The sequence below is a fragment of the Tenrec ecaudatus genome, chromosome 16 (genome assembly GCF_050624435.1).
Source record: "Tenrec ecaudatus isolate mTenEca1 chromosome 16, mTenEca1.hap1, whole genome shotgun sequence".
Taxonomy (NCBI): domain Eukaryota; kingdom Metazoa; phylum Chordata; class Mammalia; order Afrosoricida; family Tenrecidae; genus Tenrec; species Tenrec ecaudatus.
Genome location: NC_134545.1, coordinates 50,139,838 through 50,166,239, shown reverse-complemented (window position 1 = coordinate 50,166,239; position 26,402 = coordinate 50,139,838). Strand labels below are relative to the sequence as shown.

The 26,402-nt window shown below is 41.8% G+C and overlaps 1 pseudogene; it reads right to left on the bottom strand.

Moving 5' to 3' along the window:
• The window catches only part of LOC142429228 (sphingosine-1-phosphate lyase 1-like), a 55,807-nt pseudogene that overhangs the window by 27,621 nt on the left and 1,784 nt on the right, over positions 1-26,402 (bottom strand).

Here is a 26,402-nt window from a genome sequence, read left to right as displayed (position 1 = left end):
AGAATGGAGGAAAGTCCAGGGGCAGGCAGGCTTCATGTGCCAAAGGCACACCCTGTTGATCTTCATCTGCCATAAAGACAAAAACAACAGGGTACAAAGGTGGATATCTTACCTTCAAGGGAAGGTGGAGGGTGGAGGGGACGCAGTGGAGGAGCACAGCGCAGATAGGTACAAAGACCAAGAGACTCACTTGTTATCTCCCTGAATGGCTGCACCTGCAATCAGCAAACTACGGCCAGGGGCCAAATCCAGTCTTTATACAGAAAAGTTGAGTAGAACACAGGCAGCTGCGTCCTTTCCCAGCTGTCCCATGGGTGCTTTCCTCCACACAGGCCAAAGCAGCTATGCCAGAGCCGACTGCCGGCAAAGCCTAACATGTTCCTTATCCAAGCTGTCCGAAGAGCCTACACAGCCCTGAATGGCATTAGCACGCAATCCCCGTTTAAACATCGAAATGGAATCCTGCTAAGACCTGCTCCAACGCTTCATTCCCCGTCTCTCAGGTCTCCAGTATTCCATGTTCATCAAGCTTCTCGCATCTCGCCGTGGCCCAGACAGATTTGTTGGGGAACAGCACAGGTCAGACTGTCTCTATCTTGACAGTGCTGACATTTGGGCCAGATCATTCTGTGGTGGTGGCTCTCCTGCACATCCAGGATGCTGACAGCCTCCCTGGCCTCCATCCAACCCCATGCATGACAACCCAATGTGCCTCCAAACACTGCCAAGCATTCCCTGAAGATGGGGACAAAGTTGCCCCGAGAATACTGGGATAAATGGATAGAAGAAAGAAAGTACCATCATTAAGGGGAGAAAAGAGAAAATCTACGAAGATTCTACACACCTTGCAGCCGACAAAAGGCATCTTTCTGGCCAGCTTAAAACATTTCTTCTTAAACCTTGACCATAAATAAATGTTCATGGAATAAACAGCTTATCATAATATGCAAACTATTCCTTATGTCGCCCGCAACCTCAACTTGTCTTCAGAATACATGTGGAAACATTTACTCTTCTCAAAATGTCTGCTTTCAACAATCTTCACAGGTACAGCTCAGTGACATTACATATATCCTTCATATTGCTCAACCACCACCATTACCCAGTCTTTACTGGCTGTTTTGATCATCTTAACAGAAGCTCAGTGCCGTCTACACATCGTGTCTTCCTTTTGCTTCCCTCCCGCTGACCTCGGAAAGTCACTAAGAAGAGTTGCTTTCTATGTATTTGCCTTTCCTAGAGACTGCTTTCCTATTTAATGAAACCTTTAAAATGTTTGAATAAATGCTACATAGTTCAAAAATACATTGATGGACACCTACACAGAAAGTGAGAGATTTCCCCATCTCTCATCTATCCCACCCCTGAAGCCAACCCCAAGCATTACTGGGTACTACTGAGTCAGAGTAACTCATAGCAACCTTGGGCACGCACGCATGCACGTGCACACACACACACACTAGACCCCATCTTATATCATCTCAACAATTGAGCCCACTGTTGCAACCACTATGTCTACTAATTTTGTTGAGGGTCAGTCATGCGTTTTCTCTGACCCTCTACCAAGGATGATGTCCACCTCCAGGGACTGACCACTCCTGATCACGTATCCAAAGTAAGTGATGCAAAGTCTTGACATTTACCATCCTGCTGTCCTTCATCCAAGAGAGACCTGTTCATTCATTGGCAGTCTGTGGCATGCTCAGTCTTCTTCACCATCCCATTATTCCAAGGTGTCCACTAAGCAATGGAAAGTGTCAGGCAAATCGTAGTCATCAAAGTAGCACTTTTCCTTTCTAAGGGCTTAGAGAGGTTCAGTGCAGACTTTTGCCCAATTCTTTCGTTTCTTTGTTTCTTTTTTTTAGCTTTATTGCTGCATAATTCACGGACCATACAATTCATTGGTTTAAATATATTAAAAGGAGTCCTGCTACATTCTTTGATTTCTTGACAGCTCAGAAACCTAAAGGGGCAGTTCCACTCTCTCCTAAGGGGTCGCTACAAGTCAGAATCACTTAATGGCCGTGATTTGGTTCATCCCATGGGTGTTGATGACACTTTCAAATAAAAGGAAAACCTGGTAACTTCACTATCTATCATGATGTTCCTTGTTGGTTCCGTTCTATTGACTTTGTTTCATGTTGAGGTATAATCTATATTGAAGGTCTCTCACCTTCATTAATAACTACCTGAAGTCCACTTCGTTTTCTTAAGCTTGGGTCACCTGCACATCAGAGATTCTTATGAGTCTTCCTCCAATCCTGATGCCACATTCTTTGTTACATAGTCCAGCTTCTGGGGTTAATTGCTCAGCTACACACTGAGTAAGTATAGTCAAAGTGTACAATTTCGACAGTTTTTCTGATATTAAAACCATAGAATATTCTCTTGATCTGTGCGAACAGATTTTTAAAATGGCAAACCTAACAAAGTAAAAGAATGAGATGATAAAAAAACACACTGAAGAAGTAAAAAGGGCAACAAACAGCACAACAGAAGCTGAAGAAATAAAAATAGTAACGAAACTATGAAGAACTTACTGAAAATTTTGAAGACCTAGAATGAATAACAAATTTCTGGAAGGATCTAAGTCCTCCAAATTATCACAGACTAAGATAGCAATGTTGAACAGACCCATAGCAAAGGAAGAAATGGAACAGGCCATGAAAAAAGTCTCCAACAAAAACAAAAAGGTTGAGTCCACAGAGCTTCACTGATGAATTATACCAAATCTTAACAGAAGAGCTGTCACCAATTCTATGCAAACATTTCTAGAATGTACTAAAAGATGGAGTACTGCCTAAATTATTTTATGAAGCAAGTATAATCATAATACCAAAATCAGTGAAATATGTTACTAAAAAGGAAAATTACATGCCAATATCCCTCATAAGCACAAACAGAAAAATTACCAGCAAAACCCCAGCAAATAAAACCCAACAACATAATCAGAAAGTAATATATTATGACCAAGTGAGATCTATACCAGGCATGAAAGGATAGTTTAACATTAATAAAATAATCACTATAACCCACCACATATATAAAAAAAATCACATGATCCTATCAGAAAAGGCATTTAGAAAATCGAATACCCATTCCTGATCAAAATTCTCAACAAAATAGAATGGGACATCCTCAGCATAATTAAATGCATGCTTATAAAACCAATGGTCCTCATTAGTCTCAACAAAGGGAGATTGAAATCATGTTTCTTGTGAATGAGACCCAAACAAGGATGTCCTTTGACTCCATCCTATTTAATATTATACTGGAAGCCTTAACAAGAGCAAGAAGGCCAGAAAGGAAATAAATGGCATTCAAGTAGCAACGAACTCACTCTCTCTATAGAAAATTCCAGAGACTCAGCAAGAAAACTACAGGAACTACCTGCAGATTCAGCAAAGTGGCAGGTACCAGATCAACAAGCAAAACAGTCAGATTTCTCTACAGTAACACAGAGAACTCTAACATGGATATACCATTTATAATAACCACCCCACATGAAATACTTCCTAATAAATCTAACCAGAGAAACTAAGACCTACACACAAAAAAGTAACAATAAAAGAATATATCATGAATAAGAAGACTTGTTAAAATAAATGCCAATACTACCGCAATCAGTTTATATATAAATATATATACACACACATATATATATATTATATATATAATGCAGTCCTGATCTAGAATCCATCATCATTCTTTCAAGAAAGAGAAAAATGAATCACCAACTTTATACTGAAAGGAGAAAGAACCAGATAAGCAAAGCACTATTAACCAAGGACAAAGTAGAAGACATTCACACTCACCCATCTCAAAGCCTACTCGCCAGCCATGGTCATCAAAATAGCCTGGTACTAGTACAACAACAGAGATGTAGACTGATGGTACAGAATCCAGAACCCAAAAGTAGATCTTTGATAAAAGTCTGAAACTCGTTAGATGAGAGACAGTCTCCTTAACAAATGGTGCTGATAAAACTGAACAGCCAATTATAGAAAAAGTAAACTGGACCCATATCTCACACCATATTGAAAATGAACTCACGATGAACCAAAGACTTCAATGTGAAACCTAAAAATAAAGACCATCAAAGAAAAATTGCAACAAGCTTACATGTCCTGATACATGACACAATATATCAACCATAACTTAAAATGGACAAGGAGCAGAAGACAAACTAGATGACAGGGACCACCTAAAAATTAAGATGCATAGGCACATCAAAAGAATTCAGTACAAGAGGAAAAGTAGAAATAATGAAGGGTGAAGTGGAAAGACAAGGACATGCATGAAACAAAGACTAGTGCAAACACAAGGCCATTACCAATTCCCCTTGAATCAATTCTAACTCATGGTAGGCCCATGTGTGTCAGAGAGAACGATGCCCCTTAGGGTTTTCAAGAGTTGATTTTTCATAAATGTACCAGCAAGCTTTCCTTCCTTCCGGCATTTTGTGAGTTGGGTGAACATTTACAGAGAACATCTGTTTTCCACTCGACACTTTATACTCATTTTGTTTCATGTCGTTGACTGCAGTCTCCACAATGGAATGACATATATCCCACTTCCTACCTGTGTGTTGAGCTCTGCCCCGTGTCTTCCTCGGTCATCATCATTTTTTCTGACCTTCCTCTTATTTTATATTGCTTTCTCCTTTACACAGGGAGCACTGTCTACTCATTAGTCAGTGATTGTGCTAGTCCAGGTGCACTAGAGAAACAAATCATAAAGAGTGGATGCTTGTGTGACGTCTGCCTCAGGGTAGTTTTTCTTCTTTGGCTAGCCAGAGGTCAGAAATTGCTAAGCTGTTTACTGGGTTGTTTTCTGGAAAGAATATGGGAAGTTAAACTTTTGTTCACATTTGTTGGCTAGTTATTCCTGTTTGAAATGATGAAAACGGATGTTGCTATTGTATATTTTGAGCTCAGGGGTAGAAATCTCCCTTGATTTTCTCAGAGACCATGCTGGTTAGCGGAAATGGCTGACAGAAATCCTGGGACTGGAATGATGTAGTCAGAGGCTTAATTCCATATTTTGTATCATTCAAATAGTTTTGATAAGGATTTAGATAAGCATTGAACTTGACTGCTTTAATACTTGAGTTTAGGATCTGATAATACTTTGTTTACACTGCTTTCTTCTGCTTATTATTTATATAATGATTGATGACATGATTATTGGGAAGTATAAATAGAGTTTGTATGCTGTTTTAGCCACCAATTTGAATATTCAAATGGTTAGGACAAGCCTGCAAAGAAGGCTCTGCAAGGAACAGCCCCACCCTGCTCCCCCAGTGCCACTGTCTCCATCTTTTTCTTCCCCCCTTTTCTCCTTCTCCATCCCTCTTTCCTCTTCTTTTTGTTGGAATGACATGTACATCTTTGGGTTTGATCTGTCTCCCTCCTGATTGCCTGTACCTAAGACCAGAAGGTGTGAGATAAGTGGCTTTTCTTCTATACCTACTGTGCTGGTTCTACTTACCTCAGTGGACTCTGTGCCACAGCTTTCTAATCCACTCATCTATCGATGGAAATTTAGTTTGTTTCCAATTCCTTGTGATTGTGAATTGTATCACAATAAACACTGGGATGCAGATGACTGGTCCTAGTGTATTTCTTACCTCTTCTGAGTATATGCCCAATACAGGGATTACTGGGTTGTAAGGTAACTCACTTTTTATTTGCTTTAAATATCTCCAGAGGGCTTTCCACAGTGGCTTTACGACCACCAGCAGTGGAAGAGAATTCCTATCTCACCATACCTCTCCAACATTTGTTGCTCTCTGATTTTCTGGTTTAGGCTATCCTCAAGGGTGTTTGGTAGTATCTCAGTTATTTTAATTTGCATTTCTCTGATGACTAATGATCAGGAGCATTTTCTCATATGTTTATTGGCCATTCAGGTCTCCTTCCTAGTGAAACTTCTGTTTAGGTTTGTTGCCCACTTCCTCAGGGGGTTAACTGTTTTCTTCTTTTTGCAGGCTATGAAGGTATTATTGTAGATTTTAGTAATAAGCCCTTTGTCTGTTGTGTCATTGCTAACTACCCTCTCCCAGTCTGTGGGTTCTCTTGTTACTCTTGGTGAAGTCATTTGTAGTGTTTTATCCTTAGTGTATCCCATTTGTCAGTTTCAGCTTCATCTGTGTGTGTACACTTCCCTATTACAGTTAGCCTATGTATTCCCTGCACCAAGGTTCTTAGGCTTGTCCCAATTCCTTTGTTGATGGCCCTGATAGTTTGGAGCTTTACTTGTAGGTCTATGATCCACCTTGAGTTTGTTCTTGTGCATGGAGTGAAGTAAGGGTCTTGTTTCATTTTTCTACAGGTGGAGATCCATTGTTTCCAGCACCACTTGTTAAAAAGAGGGCATCCACCTCCTATTTGATGCTTTTGGGGCCCTTGTCAAAAATCAGTTGTCTATCTGCTGATGGGTTTATTTCTGTTCTTCTCCATTGGTCTGAATATCTGCCATTATTCCAGTACCACACTGTTTTGACCACTGTGGCTGTATAAAGTGTTAAAGTCAGGCAAGGCAAGCCCTCCATCTTTGTCCTTCTTTAGGAGTTCTCTGGTAATTCTGGGCTTCTTCTCTCTCCATATGAAATTGGTGGTCAGTTTTTCCAATTCTTTGAAGAAGGTGGTTGGTATTTGAATTGGGACAGCTTTAAACTTATACAGTGCCTTGGGTAATATTGACATCTTAACTATATTGAGTCTTCTGATCCACGAGCATGGGATATTGTTCCATTTGTGGAAGTTTCTTGGTTTCCTATAGTAGGGTTGTGTGGTTTTCATTGTATAAGTCATTTGGTTTTTTGGGGTTTTTTTTTTTTGGTTAGACATATCTATAGATATTTCAGTTTGTTCTTGTCTATTATGAAGAATACTACCTTCATGATTTCCTCGTCCATGGTCTGGTCTGATGTATATAGCAAACCAATAGATTTCTGTTTGTTGATCTTGTATTCTGCCACTCTTCCATATTCCTCTATCACAGCCAGAACTCCTGTTGTGGAGCTTTGGGGGTTTTCAATGGATAGAATCATGTCCTCTGCAAATATCCATAGTTTTACCTCCTCATCTCCCAGACAGATACCTTTAATGTCCCTCAACTGTCTCACATTGTTAGCTAGACCTCTGGTACGATGTTGAAAAGCACTGGAGACAAAGGACATCCTTGTCTAATCCCCTTTTCAGTGGGATTGTTTCGTCTTTTTTTCTGTTAACTATGATGTTCTCTATTGGCTTTTTGCAAATAGCTTGTATTAACTTGAGGAATTCTCCTTCCATTCCTACCTTCTTGAGTGTCTTAAGGAATTGGTGTTGGATATGTTGTCAAATGTTTTTTCTCTATCAATATTATCATGTAATTCTTATCCTTTTTCTTGTCAATGTGGCAAATGATATTGATGGACTTTTAGATGTTAAACCATCTTTGCATCCTTGAAATGAATCCCACTTAATCATAATGTATGATCAATTTAATAGATTTCTGTATTCTATTGGTCAATATTTTCTTAGGGATTTTTTCCATCTATGTTCATTAGAGATATTGGTCTGTAGTTCTCTATTCCTATGGGATCCTTTACTTGCTTGGGTTTCAAAGTTATACTGTAGAATGAGTTTGGGAGTTTGCCATCTTTTCCTCTGCTCTAGAATAATTTGTGAAAGATTTGTGTGAGCTCTCCCCTAAATGCTTGGTAGAAATCTCCTCTGAAACCGTCTGGTCTTGAAGCTACTTTCATTGGTAGTTTCTTGATAACTGTATCGATTTCTACTTTTGCTATGGGTCTGTTGAGGTTCTCGACCTCTATCTGGGATAATCTAGAGAAGGATTGTTTTTCCAAGTATTTGTCCATGTCTTCCATGTTGTTGAATTCATTAGAATACAGACTTTCCCAGTAATTTGTGATTATCCTTTTAATATTGTTGTGGTTCATTGTGATTTCCTTGTTTCATCCCTCATTCTGGCTATTGATGTTTGCTCCTTCCTTTCCTTGGTAAGGTTTGCCAGAGGTCTGTCGATTCTGTTGATCCCTTCAAAACATGATTTTTTGCTGCACTGATTTTTGTATAGTTCTTTTGTCTTCCCTCTCATTTAACTCTGCCCTATTTTTATCATTTTATTTTAAAATTTTGCTATCAGAGGGGTTGTGTGTTGACTTTGTTCTAGTTGCTAGAGTTTTTGTGATAGTGTATCAGTCATAAATCTCTCTTAATTTTTCATATATGCATTGTTACCAAGCTTCCTGTGATAACTGCTTTTGCTGTATCCCATAGGTTTTGGTATGTGGTAGTCTTATTCTCATTAGTTTCTAGAAACTTCCTAATTTCCTCTCTGATCTGGGTCAGTACCCATTCGTGTTACAGAAGATCATTATGCATCCTCCAGCTGTTTGCTCTTGTTTTTCTGATCGTCCTTTGTTGAGCTCCAGCTTTATGGTGTAGTGGTCTGAGAGGGATGTCTGAGTGATCTCTATGTGTTTGAATTTACTCAGACTCAACTTCTGTCCCAACAGGTGGTTTATTTTCTAAAATGAGTCATGTGCACTTGAAAATAATGTGAATTTTTTTGGCATTTAGATAGAGAGATCTAACATATCAGGTTCAGTCACCTAATTGTAGTATTTAGTTCTGTAGCCTCCTTGCTGAGTTTCTTTCCCAGTGATCTATATTTCTCTGAGAGTGGTATATTAAAGTCACCTACAACAATTGTTGAGTATGTGGTTTCTTTTTCATCTTTGGAATAGTTTGATGAGTTTCATGGCTCTCTTCTTAGAGGAGTATAAATGTATTATGCTTACTGATTCCTGGTATACATATCTTGTGAGCATTATATACCTCCCATTCTTGTCTCTCATTATGGTTTACACCTTGGGGTCAATTTTGTCTGAGATTAAGATTGCAACTCCTGCTTTTGTTTTTCACTTAATTTTTTAATAAATCTTTTTATTGGGCTCTTACAGCTCTTTTTTAAAACGTCATTTTATTGGGGGTTTGTACAGCTCTTATTACAATCTATACATATATCCATTGTGTCAAGAACATTTGTACATTTGTTGCCATCATCATTCTCAAAACATGTGCTTTCTGCTTGAGTTCTTGTCATTAGCTCATCATTTATCCCTTCCTCCCCACTTCCCCTTCACTCATGAACCCTTGATAATTTATCATTATTATTCTGTCATATCTTACACTGTCTGACATCTCCCTTCACCCTCTTTTCTGTTGTCCATCCCCCAGGGAGGAAGTTATATGTAGATCCTTGTCATCTGTTTCCCCTTTCCAACTCACCCTTCCTCCACCCTCCCGGTATCACTGCTCTTAGCACAGGTCTTGAAGGGATCATTCTTCCCAGATTCCCCATTTCCGGTGCCTATCTATACCAGTGTACACACTCTGGTCTAGTCAAATTTTTAAGGTAGAACTGGGATAATGATAGTGGTCGTGGGGGTTGGGGAGAAGAAGCATTTAGGAAATAGAGGAAAAGTGTATATTTTATTGTTGCTACACTGCACCCCGACTGGCTCATCTCCTCCCTGTGACCCTTCTGTAATGGGAAGTCCTGTTGGCTACAGGTGGGTCTTGGGTCCCCACTCTGAACTCCCCCTCATTCACAATGATTTGATTTTTTGTTCTTTGATGCCTGGTACCTCTTCCCTTTGACACCTCGTGATCACACAGGCTGGTGTGCTTCTTCTGTGTGGGCTTTGTTGTTTCTGAGCAAGATGGCCACCTGTTTACCTTCAAACCTTTAAAACCCCAGAAGCTACATCTTTTGATAGCTGTGCACCATCAACTTTCTTCATCACATTTGTTTATGCACCCATTTTTCTTCAGCAATCATGTTAGGAAGGCGACTATCATGGAATGCCAGTTTAATAGAACAAAGTGTTCTTGCATCGAGGGAGTACTTGAGTGGAGGCCCAGTGTCCATATGCTACCTTAATACTAAACCTGTAAATATGTGCACATAGATCCCCATCCTCATATATAAATATACATATGTACATATGTACATGCCTATATTTAGACCTCTATAAATGTCCTTTGCCTCCTAGCTCTTTCCTCTATTTCCATTTATTTTTCTCTTGTCCCACTGTCATGCTCAGCCTTCGTTTGGGTTTCAGTAATTCCGCTCAGTTACATTACCCTTGATCACACCCTACTAGGCCTCCTACACCCTCCTCACCACCGATTTTGGATCACTTGTTGGTCCCTTGTGCCTGGATTTGTAAATAGCACTTCCTTTCCCCCCAACCTCTCCCTCTCCCATGTCCCCCAGGAACCATTGGTCCCTTTTTTTCCCCTCTAGATTATTCATCCAGCCTATCTTATTTAGACAGACCTGCAGAGATAATAATATGCACACCAAAAAAGAGAGCAAAACAAAGCCACAAAAGAAAACAAAACAACAACACTATCAAAAAACCAATGTCAAAAAGAAAAGAAAAGAAAAGCCTGTAGGTAGTTCAAGGACTGTTTGGGGCCTTTAGGAGGTTTTTTTTAAAAAAACATTTTATTAGGGACTCATACAACTCTTATCACAATCCATACATACATCAATTGTGTAAAGCACATCTGTACATTCTTTGCCCTCATCATTTTCAAAGCATTTGCTCTCCACTTAAGCCCACTTGCATCAGGTCCTCTTTTTTCCCCTCCCTCCCTGCTCCCCACTCCCTCATGAGCCCTTAATAATTTATAAATTATTATTTTGTGTTATCTTACCCTTTAGGAGTTTTTCCAGTCGAGTCTGATGGGGTGCCAAGTCCTGTCCTCAAATTCTATTTTTGGTATTCCCTGGGGGACTTTGTTGCTCTGTTCTCCTTGCTGTTCTGTTGCATGTCCTTAGTGTTTTGCCTCAGTGTGGTGGGATTTAGATTGGGCTCAATTCCCACACTGAGTCTCCAGTGCTGTCCCCTGTAGGGATATGGGTCAGTGAAGGATGTCGTGTCTCATAGTAGGGCCGGCCATATGGTCTACTTTGTGGATTGGTTTCTCTGAGTAGAAATATTGTCCTCAAGGTTTGGTGGGCCAACATTTGCTCCCGTGTGCTCTGATCACAATGTCCCTCTCTCTGAACTGAATCTTCAGTGCTGCCCTCTGAAATAAATTCTTCTGGGGAGAGGGACAGGTGTCCATGTAGTTGGGATTGGGTCCAGTCTCTCAGACCTCTCCACTGGTTCCCTGCTCCATGCCTGTATATTGCATTCACATCTTGGAGTATCTTACAGCTCTTATAACAATCCATACATCACTTCTATCAAGGACATTTGTACATATGTTGCTATCATCATTTTTATTAATATATCATTTTATTGAGGGCTCTTTTATTAATGCATCATGTTATTGTATCAAATACATTTGTACATATGCAATTCCTGCTTTTTTAACATTGCTGTTTGCCTGGTGTATTTTCTGCAAGCCTTTTATTTTTAGTCAATTTTTGCCTGTGAACATAATATGTGTCTTACAGGCATCAGATTGGTGGGTTATGTTTTCTGAGCAAGTCTGATAACCTTTGTCTTTTAATGGGCAAATTCAGGCCATTGACATTTATCATCTCGTACTTTTTGCATTGGTGTTTTCCTATCTCCTTTCATATCAGTGTGCTATGTTTATGTGAAGGGCTTCATTCTTGCCTTCTTTTCCCTCTGAAGCAATGTTATCTTGGTAATTATTTTTAGTGCATTGACTTCTGGATGTAGTTCTGCTTTATGTCGGTCTCATGCTTGTGGTTGGTGGATGCTGGTCTTCGGACAACAGTTTGTCAGCAAGGATTTTCTGCATTTCGGAAGATGTTACTCCACTCTCTCGTCCTCTCCATGCTATCGGCTGATAGGTCTGAGAACATTCTTAAATGAGCACCATTGCATGTGTCTTCCTTTCTTTTCCTCTTGCTCCACTTCAAATTTTCTGTTTTTCCCCAAAGTTGGATAATTTAAATATTATGTGCATTAGTGAGTTCTTCCTGGGGTTTAGTTTAATTGTCCTCTCTGCTTCCTGTATGAATATCTGATTCTCATTCATTAAGGTGGGGAAGTTTGCTTCCAGGAATTCCCTCTTTACTTTAGCTGTTGCCTTCTTCCTGTGTCTTGTTGTGGTAGACCAATTATTCAAATATTGTTACTCTTCATTGCATCTGTCATTGATCTCGGGTTTTTTATCCCACCTCTTTAACTATCTTGTTTCACTATCCCATTTGTTGAAGTCTGTCTGATAGTCCAGACTGCCTATATGATTCTCCACCTATTCTAGTTTGTTGATGAGGATCGTGACTTTGTGTTTTGTTTCTGTTACCTCATCAATTAATCTTTTTATTCCCCTTTTGCGTGTGGACTTCATCCCTTCTATGTGGACTTCATCTCCTCTATCAGGGACTTCATCTTCTCTAACATTTCATCCTTATTATGCATTGCTTCCCTCACATCCTGTATTAATCCAAGCAGCATTCTGAAGATTTCTTTTTGTTGCAGATCTACATCTGTTTCTTGTTAGAGTGTCCTTAGGTTTATGACTTCTGCTGCTGTTGTATTTTGTTGTTCTTGTTTAGGGTGTTGAAGTATGATGCTGTCTGCATGCCATTTTGGAAGAACTGAGCACCATGTTCCTGGGAGACTGGGGTTGGGGGGCCTGAGCTCTTTCTCTGTGACTGGTAAGATTGGTGTATTATTCTGTGCTGACTAGAAAAACAAATCCAGAGAGACTCATATGTGTATAAGAAACAGCTTTAGATAAAAGAGCAATTGTATATTGAGAAAAGTTCCCAGCCCAGTCCAGATCAAGTCCATAAGTCTGATATTAGCCCATATGTTCTATATCAGGCTATAATTTCCTCTTCAGACTCACACAACATATGCAATGACACCAAATACAGGAAGATCACAGGCCAGTGGGTGGAAAGTCTTGTGGCCCCAGTGGCAGTGGATGCATCTCAGCACTGGCATGGGTCTATCCTCACATCATTCCTCCTGCTCCAAGGTTCTGGCTTCATCAGCATAGCTCCATGTGGAATGTCAACAGGAATGTCACCCAATGAGAGTGTGTGTCCCACCTCTAGGGAGGAAGACAAGAGTTCCCAGAATCTTCAGGAGAAGGCTATGCCCACACAGAAGGCCTCACTGGCTATGGCCTGATTGACAGACTAGATTCCATCCCTTTGCAAGTTGACAGGAGATGATGTAGCTGCCACAAGTGGTTTTGAGGACTTTCTGTGTCCTACTATGGTGGTGGTTTGGGCTGTGACTATGGCCGGATGCAGTGGAGGTTCTCAGGAGGGTATGATGTGGGCAGAGACTATAGGTTTGATACTTGGATGAGTTGGGGTTGGCCTGCAATGTGGGCATGGGTCTGGTCTGGACAGTTGGCTACAATCTGCCATATTTTAAAGATGATCAGTGGTGTCCAAAACTGGTAAATCCAGTTTTGGGCTTGGCTGTGGCCTTCTTCCCCTGGATTTTCATGTTTTGTTATGTTAAATCCTAGGCTATGATCTGGGGATTAGAGTTCTGCCTTCCTGTTCTGCTAATAGACCAGTACTAGGTTTCTGGTGGCTTACATTCAAAGCTACCCAAAGGAACACAGCCTGGAATTTCAAGTGTTTAGATTTTTTAATATACAATTGGCTTGTTTAATGCCCTGGTATCAGGACTGTGCTTCACTGAACCCCAGGGAAGGAGGATCAGATTAGTTGAGTGGTTTGGGAGCCTACTGGATCTGAATTCTCCACCAGCTGTCACTCCCAGCTCTCCTGTACATTTCTATCATGGGTAAATATCCCAGCATCTCCTCAATTGCTACAAATTAGTGGTTTATTATCTATTGTTACCCACGCTGGGGAGAGGGGGAAAGGGGATTGCTGATGTAGTCACTCCATTCCTGACTGGGGAGGGAGGATACAGATCCTAAGAATGCAAGAGCCCCAGGGGCAACTCAATTGCTACAAATTAGTGATTTATTATCGTTACCCACAATGGGGAGAGGGGGAAAGGGAATTGCTGATGTAGTCACTCCATTTCTGGCTGGGGAGGGAGGATACAAAGCCCAAGAATGCAAGAGTGGGGTGGATGGCAGAAATGGGTACTTTGATGTGAGGTTTAGTGGCTAATTCTTTTTTTTTTGTTTGTCTTTTATTTATTTATGTTTTAACAATTTATTGGGGCTCATACAATTCTTATCACAGTTCATACATCTACATACATCAATTGTATAAAGCACTTCTGTACAGTCTTTGTAGTGGCTAATTCTTGGAGGGTCTTTAAGAGCCTGGTATTATGACTTCCTTTAGACAGCAGCCTGGGGAAATTATTGCACATTGCAAGTCTCATATGTTCAGTGTAGGAAGGGGTGACAGATGACCCTGCTGGACTAGGTGAGGGATTAGTGGAGCCCGAGGGCAGATGTAGTAAACTTAGAACATTTCATTGAGTTCTCAAATTGCTCCATGGGCAAAAAATATCACAGGGGGAGGTCAGAACCAGACTCTAGTACACTGTATCTATTTTTAGCACCCAGCCTCCCAATATTGGCCTCCGTACCTCTTAATTTCCTGATCTAAGGAAATCAATACCACAGCTGCAAATCAGGAAAATAAAAATGAATGGAATTCATACTTGTGAAATGCTTCTATTACTACTTTACCAACTATAAGGTACTATACAGCTTTCAAATGAAACCGATTTTTAAAATTAGACTCAAACAAAACCTCAAGAAGTCACAACATCCTATCATGAGTTTCAAAGCCATAAAAATACCACTATTTTACCATTAGTGACAGGCAGTATACTTACTCTCTGGCTGGAAGACAAATTCATATGCCCAGACGACCAGCAGGGTCCACAGGACACTCCATGCTATTAGCTGCCATGGCTCATACGTGATGCTGTGCTTATTGACGTAACTCTTCGCCTTTGTAGAATATACCTCCAAAATCTCAAAGTAAGGCTCAAAGGCCTTCTAGAAATGCAAGAGAAAATACTAAACATTCCTTACAGAAAGAAAACAGTCTATGTTGCTTAACTCCCCTTTTCCAAAGTCAAAGCCATTCACACTCAGACCTCACCCAGCAATACTCTCATCATCCTCTAGATTAGCAGTTCTCAATCTTCCTAATGCCTCAACCCTTCAATACAGTTCCTCATGTTGTGGTGACCCCCCCCCCCCAGCCATAAAATTATTTTCGTTGCTACTTCTTAACTGTAACTTTGTTACTGTTATGTATTGGATGATCCCTGTGAAAGAGTCATTCGACCACTAAAGGGGTCGTGATCTCCAAGTTGATAACCTCTATATCGAGCTAGCTCCTGCTCTAGGAACACCCGTGCACATGGCTACTCACCAGCTCTGTGAAAGTTTCTAATCTTGTCCGTCTTCTATTAAACAAAAAGTCTGAACTAATTCATCACTTCAACTCTCAGACTCTAATGACTTTCAGAAGTCACTGCCCCATTATCAAAGTAACCCTTTCTGCATGAATGTCACTTCTCTTTTCTACTTTATTCACCCTGCCCCAATCTCTTTTCTGTAAAAGGCCAGATAGCAAATAGTTCTAGAATTGGTGGGCCATATCATTACAATTAAACTCAGTGAAAAAAAGCAGCCACGGACAAGGCATAAAACAAATGAGAGAGGCACTGTTTTAATAGAAATTTTATTTAGGGACTCTACTTTGTTTTCCTATCAGTTTCACATGTCAAAAATCATTTTTTTGGTGTTCTGTTTTTTAATTAAAGAAAAAAAATTTAGCTCATGCACTGCACAAAAATGGGGCCTGGCTGGATTTACCGCAAGGTCATTTTTTGCTCACACCGGCTCTAAGGCCATATTTGATCATAAGGATCATAGGCCAGGGAGTGTAACTTCTGATTATTTATATCCTTTGAAATGCCTGACATAAGAAGAAGGGTGGAATCATCCATACACTAACCAGAATACCCCCCTCAAGAGAACACTCTCACCCATTAAACGTTCCTTAAGATCGCCTCTACAGCTTATCACACCTGGCTTGCTGTGTACTCCTCTTTCTTATCTCCATGACTAAGTGGTTAAGCTCATTAACCACTTATCACAGTACTCTGAACAAACGTTTATCTAATAATTTGTTATTCATTCACCTCTGTAACATTTATTAAGCAAGGCTTAAGGCATTATAGGAGAAAGACTAGGCTTTGTACTTCTGTTAACAGTTAAAACAGTCTCAGAAACTCACAGGGGCAGTTTTACCCTGTCCTATAAGGGACTGGGAGAATGAGGTTGGGGGAGGGAGTGGTGAGCAACAATGCCATAGACAGGGAACAACTGGGAAATTAAAATCAACAATGAGGATGTAGAGATCCTGGGGGTGTTTGAGAAAGAGCAATATAGCTGAGAGGAATGACTAAGAGACGGAAGTAGGTTGAGCATGATGGTGGGGCAGTAGGAAGGTACAAGGAGAGGAGCAATCTAGGAAGAAAAGATATTAATAGAGGTATAAGCATAGGTGTGTGCATATGTTAATATGCTAATCATAAAAATAAAAGTATTGGCCCATGTACATATATTTATATGGTAATACACTGAGGTTGTGGACAGACTTCAGTCCTCTGCTCATGCCCTCCCTCAATGCAAGAACACTTTGTTTTAACAACCTGGCCTTTTGTGATGCTCACCCTCCAACCACAACCACTGAAGACAAAATGGGTACATAAGCAAATGTTGTGGGGAAAAAAGTAGATGGTGTCCAGCTATCAAAAGATATAATGTCTGGGGTCTTAAAGGCTTGAAGTTAAACAAGTGACCATCTAGTAGAGAAGCAAAAGCCCGCATGGAAGAAGCACACCACCTTGTGTGATCATGAGGTGTCGCCAGGACCAGGTAACAGGTATCAGAAGATGCCCCCTCCCCCACAAAAAGGTTGCTGTTCCTTATAAAGACTGTGTGCCATACAGTGGTCAAGACTCACAGCCTAGAAAATTCAATAGGGAAGTTCATAGGGTCTATCTGAATTGAAATTGACTCAACAGCACAGATTGAAGGACAGTTTGGGAAATAGAACTAGCATAGTTTGGAAACTTACTAGATACGGGAGGTGTGGAATTAGGAAGTGGGGCCCAAAGGCCCACTGCTATTGAGTGTACTGAGTCATTCTATCAGACAGAGTACAACTGCCCCTTCAGGGTGCCAAGAGTATAAATCTTTACAAGAGCAGAATCTCATCTTTTTCCCTTGGAAGGCTGGTGAGTGTGAACCACCTAATTTGTGGTTAGTACCGTAACACCTAACAACGGGAAGAATCAAACAGTTCCAAAGTTTGAGAGAGCAGGTGACATCATCAACCATGACAAGACCAGAAGAGGCAGGAAAGACAGAAAAGGTCAAAGAGATTTTGAGAGAAAGGTCACTGATACTAGTTTAAGTTTCTATTGGATATTCACATACAATGTTTGAGTAGGATTATGGTAACTTAGGATGGCAGGTGTTAGATGAATGTTTGTTGAAAGCATTTACACACTTAGCAATTATACTGTGGTGTATAAAGTAATTAATGTTAGGCAAAAATTGGGTTCCCTAGAGGGTCATCCAAGAAACCACTTATTACAACCCCACCATAGTTCTTGGAGGCAATTCCCAAGAGCCCACTGTTGCTATGAACAATATCCACCCTGCAGAACAGCAGCAATGCTGCTCAAAATCTAAGACAGACCAGAGGCGCTTAGCATCATCACAAGTATTTTATGATCCCCGTCATTATGAAGAACCTTCCAGCATTAGAGTCATGCTTAAACCAGACAATTGAAGAATGCGTAAGAAGGGGATGACAGAAGGATAATCCTTTGGATCAGCTTTTCCTCTGAGAACGATGATGTGGTTGTGTGCTGTGGAACTGATTCCAATTCACAGCAACTCTAAAGGGCAGAGTGGAACTGCCCTAGGGTTCCTGCTGATAAATACTAGTTTCCAAAATGCAGAAAATAGATGTTATCAATGTCAAAAGATACCTGTAGATATTCAGCAAATAAAAATAAATAACTGGTAAATAACCAGGAAATGCAAACTAACTTAATTTTTCTAAACGTCAAGATTCGGGTATAAAGACATTCCTCATTGAGATGTATAAAATTATATTCAGAAGGAATATATATTTTTGGTAACTGCTATGATAAGATGATCATGGGAGTCCTGGACCTCCAAAAGGACACTTTAAGAGGAGATAAAAGGAGGCTGAAGTGGGTAACTCCTGGCAAACTTTTTTGGTAGGGAACTGCAACTAAAATCTCAAACTCCCTGCCACGGGGGTTAATTCTGACCCAAAAAGCAGAACTGCCCTGTGGTTTCCAAAGCTATAAATCGTTACCAAAGCTGGAGTCTCGTCGTTCTCAGTCGCTGGCTCTGTCCCAAGGTCTTTCACCAGCCTCGGTTACTACAAACAACCTACGCTCCCCAGTGATGGCAGTCACAGGACTGCCAGCTCTCAGCATTATTGGGCTCTGTGGGGTCATGCATTTATCTCTTTGGGAAAAAAGGACGAGGCAGTCCCTAAGGACCTTAAGACCAGCACAAACCCCAGGCTGGGCCCTGATGCAATACTCCAACTCTTGGGAAGCACTGAGTCTCAGGGCTGGACGGCACCCTCAGGATCAAGCCCAGCATTTGCTCTTTATAAGCAGAGCCCGAGGTGAATGGTGGGCCAAAGCTAAAGACGAGGAACCCAATCCTGCGGACTTGCTATTCAGACCTCGTTCAAGTCTTGAGTCTCAGTGTCCATTGGCAGCGATCACCAAACACGTAGCTTCCCAATTTTATTTTGCCTACTGTCCCCTTTAAAGAAAAAAAAATTATTTGATGCCACCGGCAATTAAAAGCTTTTGTACAATAGCCCATAATCCAGGATAAAGTGTAGATATCTGCTTCTGCAGCATCCCCACCCCCAACTGAATCATTCAGTGTCCCCAGGGGGTAGTTCCACCCATTTGGAGAAACACTGGTTTAACACACAGAATCCAACCACATCCCAAAAGCTTTCTTTGCACAGGCCATGTTCCTGGCAGAATCTACCCTGGATATATGGAATAGTTCATAACAAATTAATATTGTATAACCCAGGCCATGACTGTGGGTAAACCCCGAGCTAGAGATGGCATCAGAACTGCTAGAATTGTAATTACTATTTTCCAAGATGTTTGCGCTGCAGCAATCAAGACTTTACCTATGTACACCTGCATATATATCTATAAGACAATACTTAGGCTCCCATTTATTTCAAATCAGTCCATGTACTATACTTAGCTCAAGATATGGGAACGATGAATGGTCATCAATGAAGACCACCAACTTAGTACGCATCTCCTCACAAATATTTCACTCATCTGTGCCTCCATTTCTTTATCCAGATTAGAACAGATACAAGACTAGCACACTCACAAAATAAAATGGGGTATGTGTGTGTGTGTGACTTCAACTCTTTCTTAACAAAACAGAAGTTTTGGCACAGTTTCCAGAAGTAATGCATTCCTTCTTTCACATTTTTAATAAAAATTGGAAATATATTTCTCTAGAAAAAAAATAAAACAAAAGGGCTTTTATCAATGGATATACATTGATCACTGTCATTAGAGAAGAGCACAATTCTTTTAAAAAAGTATGTTAAAGGAAAAAACAAACTCTGATAAACCTTAATCATATGACCATCCAAGAAGCTACTGTTAAATGAGTCAATTAACCAGTTTCTCTATCATGTCATTACACAATAATCTGATGGTCGAGGTGTTAGCGGATGCTGAAAAGACATCCAACCAGTACTGAATAAACCCTATCATCCTTGGACAGCAAACAACTACTAGACTTTACAGGCACTACTAGTGGCCACTATACTTAGTGAGAAGGAACCCTTTCAACTCCCAAATCAATCCAAGGGATCAAGGCACTTTAGTGAATGTAACATAGTAGCAAATTCTGCTGGAAAATTCTAATCTGCAAACTTTATGAATTTGAGGTCTATTACCTGGTAGATCAGTGAGTCTCAAACTTTACAACGGACCCACAAAAAGTTATTCTTCTACGCAATCTAGTACACATAAAAACCCAAAGACATGAAACAAAGAAGTTTTAAGATAACCCCTTACCTAACTTACCACCTGTGATGCACTCATGTCTTTCTGTCCCACAAAGCTGGTAAAGCTGAGTCTTTGGGGCAGGAGGTTGACTTGGGAAGTGGTTTGCCTCTGGGAATTTAATTGGAAGAGCTGGGCTTGCTGACCCAAGCAAGTGGAACCAAGTGGTTTTGGGCTGAGCCTTACTAGGTTGGGGTACCCCTGGGCACTTAATTTAGGGGCTGTTTTTGCTGACCCATGGAGCTTGAGTTTAATGCCTTCAAGCTGATGTTTACAGTGTAGGGTACACCCTTGGAGCATTTATTAGCAGACCTGAAAGAACTTTGTAACATATCGCGATAAACAACTGTATCCTCAGCACTTCTCACTTTCATTAGAACCTGCTGACTTCTTTAATATTGTGAGTTTGTGTAGCCAGAATGGATATTAGAATTTAGAGATGAAGTGCAGAATAATTAAGACAACACATTCACTATCGGCAAAGAATGGGCAGAGAATCTCCTTGATCCAGACGACAGCTGACCCCTCGGTTGACAGCCCAATGTGTAACCCATTATGCTACCAAGTCAAGTTTCCAGCAACAATCCTGCAGAGAGGACTTTGATTTCTTCCTCGTCCATTTTCTCCACCTCTAGTAGTCAAAAACAGAACAAAGCCATGGTCGTCAAGTTCATTCTGACTCAAAGCAACTCTCTAAGGCAGTGTAGAACTGCTCTAGGGCTTCCAAGACTGTAAATCGATACAGACAGTGTCCTCTTTCTCCAAGAAGCAGGTGGTAGGTTTCAACTGCCAACCTTGCAATCAGCAGCCAAACACTTAAGCCACTGCATCACCAGGGCTCATTCACCTCTAATACTATTTATTATATTACTCAAAACAGCTTCTCCAGAACAGTCTGAAATATAAGCTTAAAAGCTGGGATAGACTATTGAGGAAAAGGAGAACTTGTTTCAGCTAACTCACCCACTGCCTTAAATACCTTCAGATCAAATGATGGGACCTCCAAAGACAAGATTCCCATTACAGAGTAAAGTGTAAATACAGAAAGGGCCCAATTTGCCTACTTATTCTTATAACAAAGAAAAGAAAATTACTTGAATCTTATTTCTATCACATTGTGCAGACTTTCAGAGTGTAAAGTAAACAAGTAAGAAAACAATGCTGTCTTTAAAGCCTTCAAAGGCAGAAAAATTTTCAGTGAAAAAACACATCAGAAACCCAAAGGGAAAATTCCCATGGGTCATTAAATACAAAGGAATTGAGCAACAGAACAAAACAACCATACCAAGGAAGTACAAATGGCTGTGATACAGAGATGTTTGAAGACAGTGACTCATCATTTGTTACAAGTTACAAAACAAACCATAAACTTCCTTGAAAGTCCACCATGTGAGTCAAAACACACTGACTCTTCTAATCCATAGAGACCCTATAAGGCAGAGCAGATCCATTTCTCTGTTAAGGTTTCTGAGGCTGTAAATGGTCCCAGGGGCATCACTCTCCTGCAGAGAGGTTTCTGGGTTTGGAACCACATACCCTGTGGTTAGCAGCCTAATGCTTAACCACTATGTGGGAAGTTTCTCTTCAATGCAAGTCCCACCGAGACCCAAAGGAAGCTGGTCTCCAACAAAGCAGACAGGCAAAGCTCCTGGGAAAGCCAAGGTTCTGAGCTCATCAAAGCTCACTCAAGGTCTGAAAGTCTATGTCAGGTGGCATTTTATTTATTTACTTATGGTCGGGGCAAGGCCTCAAGTGAGACAGATGTTGATTCTGTCAGCCAACAATTCTGAACACATCAAGCAAGGCACTACACCAAAAACCAAATCATTACCATCAAGTCGATTCTGACTCATGGGGACCCTGCATATAATTTCCAAGACTACAAATCTCTATGGGAGCAGATAACCTCATCTTTCTCTTGCAGAGTGGGTGGTGGTTTTGAACCACCGGCAGTCCATGTGTGCCTGATGGTGCCATTAGGGTTCCCAACAAGGCACTAGAACCAAAAGATCATCCTCACCGGAATCAGATCAGAATATATCACTTGGACCCAGGCTCCCTGTGCTGGGAAACACCTCGGCCCAAGGAAAGATTGATGATGGCTACTCTCCCCTTTCTCTACCCGCTGAAGGAAGCGTGACAGAATAGCAGAAGCCCAAAGCAGCCGCTGCACTGGTCCATATAGGGAGGCACTACGAATAATGGGCCAGCAGGACAGAACAGTCTGGAACCGGGGTGACCTAGCAGCTGCTGGGCAAGTCAAGAGCTGCCTACCTCCAATTTCCTGTTCCTTTAGCTAAATAGATTTGTATTGAAAATCTTTATTACTTTAGATTTTTCTGTTGAATACAGACAAACCAAACCTCGTGGATGCATTTAGCAATTGAGAAATCGAACAACTAGCAATTGAAGAGGTCTTGACAGTGGGAAGGGCTCCCTGAGAAAGAGTCCACACGGCTAACTGGCAGAGTCTGGTGGGAGCGATTCCAACAGCCAGCCAGGGAAGCTGAAGGGCAGGCTTTCTAAAGGCCCACAGGCCATCTGGATTCTAAGGCTACTCTTGGAACAAAGCTGCCCAGGGCTTCCCCAAGCGGTGGCCAAGCTTTGCCTCTGGATCTAATGCTTCTATTATGGTTCCTGAGAACACTCTTTTTTTTAACAATCCAAACCTCCCCAATTTTAAGATCGTATTTAAGCAGTAGCCCCATCTAATCCAGGCACTTCAGAGTGTTGGACAGTACCCCTTTGTTCCTCCAGACCCAAGATCCCACTGTCCCCTCCACTGCTGTCTGACGGCCAGAGGCTGCCTGATATGATTTATAGCAGCCAGGCCCCATTCCTCTGGTTACCAGGCAGGGTGGACAAATGGGAAGGTCCTGAAGGAGCTCTGCAGATGGGAAATGAAGGGATTTGATGAATGTGTCCCCTTGATCCCCTTCCTGCGGGCCACTAGCTGGCCAGGCTTCTCTGACAGACAGCACCAGCTAAGCTCTTTAAGGGGCTCAGATGTTTACAATTCTAACAAACACTTTTCCCACACAAATACCCTTTCTAAAAGACACTTGGTTGTAGAGTTTGGGGACTTTAATTTGAATTCGATTTTGTTATTCTATTTTAAGGAGCCCTGGTGGCCTAGTAGTTACCCCTTAGGGTGCTAAAATGAGCATTCAGAAACCAGCAGCTGCTCTTCGGGAGAAAGGTGAGGCTCTCTACTCCTGTGAAGAGTTACAGTCTTGAAAACGCACAGGGACAAGGTTTCCTGTGTCCTATAGATTCGCTGTGAGTCTGAGTCAGCAGGATGCAGGGAGTGTTGCCCCTCAGGCCTAGGGCTCTTTGCTGTCTTCACAGCCTGGGCTGGGATTTCAGAGCCCCACCCAACCTCTCTGTCAGTAGCCCCTTCTCCCCTCAATCCTCAATCCCACTTGTAGATACAACTAACTACTGCCAGCCTCCAGTCCTCCCCATCAACCACATGGCTCCAGTCTCCCCTCCTTCCACAGCATGCTTTCTTTCTCAGTAATTGGGGGGGGGGGGGCAAATATTGATGCATGTGAACTGACTCATCTGTAAATCAATGCCCTGTGGAATATTCGTAATCCCAGGTTACTTTCTAATTGTGTCAACAGCACATACAAACTGTATGTAATATCAGACTGGGAAAAGTCTAGTTAAGGTAAATGTTACTAGAAATTCCTTAAACAAAACCAACACACACTAGAATTGGAGTCTATCTATTTATAACTCACCTTTCCAATCTCCAAAGGCCAGAGAAGTAAAGTCCTACTTGTTGACACACTGTGTTTCTGCTTCACTTACAAGATTGACACCATGCCAAAGAGAGTGCTCGCCCAAGGCAAATGGTCAAGTTTTCAAAGTCCCAGCTCCAGTCCCGAGGCAGTCCCCCTGTTTGCTAGCTCATTTTACCAACAAGACACCAGACAGGCTCAAGGAACAGAGAAGCACTGTTTGGCATGGACCCATCATGTGCTCCTTCAAGCCCCACTTAATGACTCAGAGGGCAACCACCCCTGAAGACTCGGGGGTCAAAGATAAAGCTGTCAGGCTAGAAGACAATTGAGTTTTATACCCAGGAAGCAAAGCTGAGGGAGGCTTGCTGTTTCCAAAATTTAAAAAGAACACTGCAGAAACGCTACAAAGGGAGCATTTAATTTCATTCTGCTGCCCCCAAAAAACACAACACCCATGCTCACTCCCCTCCAGTGTACATCCAAAATCTACCAGAGCCTGATCCATGAGCAAAATAGCCCCAACTGGCGCATAAGAATCAGCCCATTAAATTCAAAGTAACAATTCACTGCCCTGCTTAGGGGCAAGCCCAGACTCCACTGATACCCACTTATCTCTGCTTCTCCACTTGGAGTTGTTGACAAGTTAAACTAGCTAGTCCTTTCTTGTGAGGGCTGTGTGCACTCATGACTGTTAGTTACTCCCCTCACCTCCACCCACATGTCAGTATCACTCTCTAGGTGTGACAACCAAAAGTGACTCTGCTGCTGTCAATACCAGGTAGCCCTTAAAACAAGGACAGAGCAAACTGGTCCATGGGGTTTTGAGAGCTGTGACCTTGGCCAGGCACCCCTGAAACACCAACCTTTTGGCTCAACCACTTGTGGCACCCAGGGACTTGCACTGTCTCCAGACATTGACAAGCGTGCCAGGGGGCATTTTTACCCAGGGTGGAAGGCAGCTAAGCAGTTCTGGTGGCTCTGTTGCCTAAGCATGGGACTGCTACTCCAAGGTCAGCAACCCGACAAAGGGTCACGATGAGGCAGAACCAACCAGATGCACTGCAGATGCATTGGCCTGATGGAACAAGCAGTCCCCCAGCTGACACACTGCTACACAATCTTTTCAGAATCTCTCCATAGAAAGCCTGATTAACAGTCTGACCTGGTGGAACAAACTCCGAATGCACTATCCCCTCACATCAAACGAGCAAATGAGCATTGGCTTTCCTGGGCTATCGCCTCATTTGTGGCAACCTGCACAGTGATCCCGCGCCGTGGCACTCAGGACAAGGTGACCACACAGGAGAAGGACCTTGGGAATGGTGGCTACAAATCAGCCTGCCTCGACTTCCCTCTGAGAGCATTCCATTCTCAGCGATGACCACCGTGCGTGTATCTTATTCCCTTTGAGACATGGGTGGAAAGTGGTGTAGCCTCAGCATGCCTTTTATGAGCAACTGTGCGCCAGGCAGGGAGAAGAGCCCAACCAAATCAGGGAGGGGACGGTGGAGTTCCGGGTCTGCCACACATGGCCTCCAGTTGACCTTCAAGTTTTATAGCACCCTAGACCCTGCACAGACATGGTCTCCAATCCAGTCACAAACCTACTTCCTCTTTTCATAAAAAAGGGTTTTTTAACGCTAATGTACTATTCTGAAATGTTGTCCAAAGGTTTTAATTTAATGCTTAAAATTAAAAAAAATTTTAATAGCATACACTAACGTAAGATTGTATAAAAACGTATTAGAAGGGAAACAGGCTCTCTATACACCCATTTCTAAATGTTCCCCAGGGGATGGAGTCACCAGTATCACTTCCCCTCTTCACCAGGCATCAGCCAGCAGCCACCACACTCAACAGAGATTGTCTTTGACAGCATCAAACACAAGAATCTGAAAGTAGACCAACTGGGGTTAAAATGTGGTTCAACCACTTAATTGCTTCCTCAAAGTTAGTTACTCCAAGTCTCTTCTTCCCACCATCACCCCCCCCCCCAGAACTCCCTCTAATAAGAAGACTACCAACATACTTTTCTAAGGGTTTCAGAGTAAAAATTCAGGATACAGAGTATCTATTTTCTGTACCTAACGCATAATAGATGCTCCATTTGTGTTAAAGGGAGCTGCTGATCTTGCTTGCCCCTCCTGTCTCCCCTTCTGCCCCTGCCACAGGACGGGCTATCCCTGATCAGAGAGTTCTACAAAGGATGCACACACAATGTAACTTGCACCACGGGATTATTTCTAACAGTGATAGTCCAGGAAATGCTGCCATGCACTAAAGAATTTCCCCCCAATTAATCTATGTCTTTTCTTTCCAGCTAGAGGGCAAAGAACGTGTCTTCCTCATCACAGAAAGTACCCAAGACAGACCCTAGGCTAAAACCAGGTGACGGTGGGTTAGTGCCCCACAGCAAATCCTGCCCTGATCCTTCTTTACCGTCTGTCTTACACAGCCCTCCCTGCACAGTTCAAGGAAGGGAGGGCCTCAGTCAGCAAGTACATGTGACAGACGTCGGGACCCAGTCAGATCTACAGGCAACCACCAAAGCAACG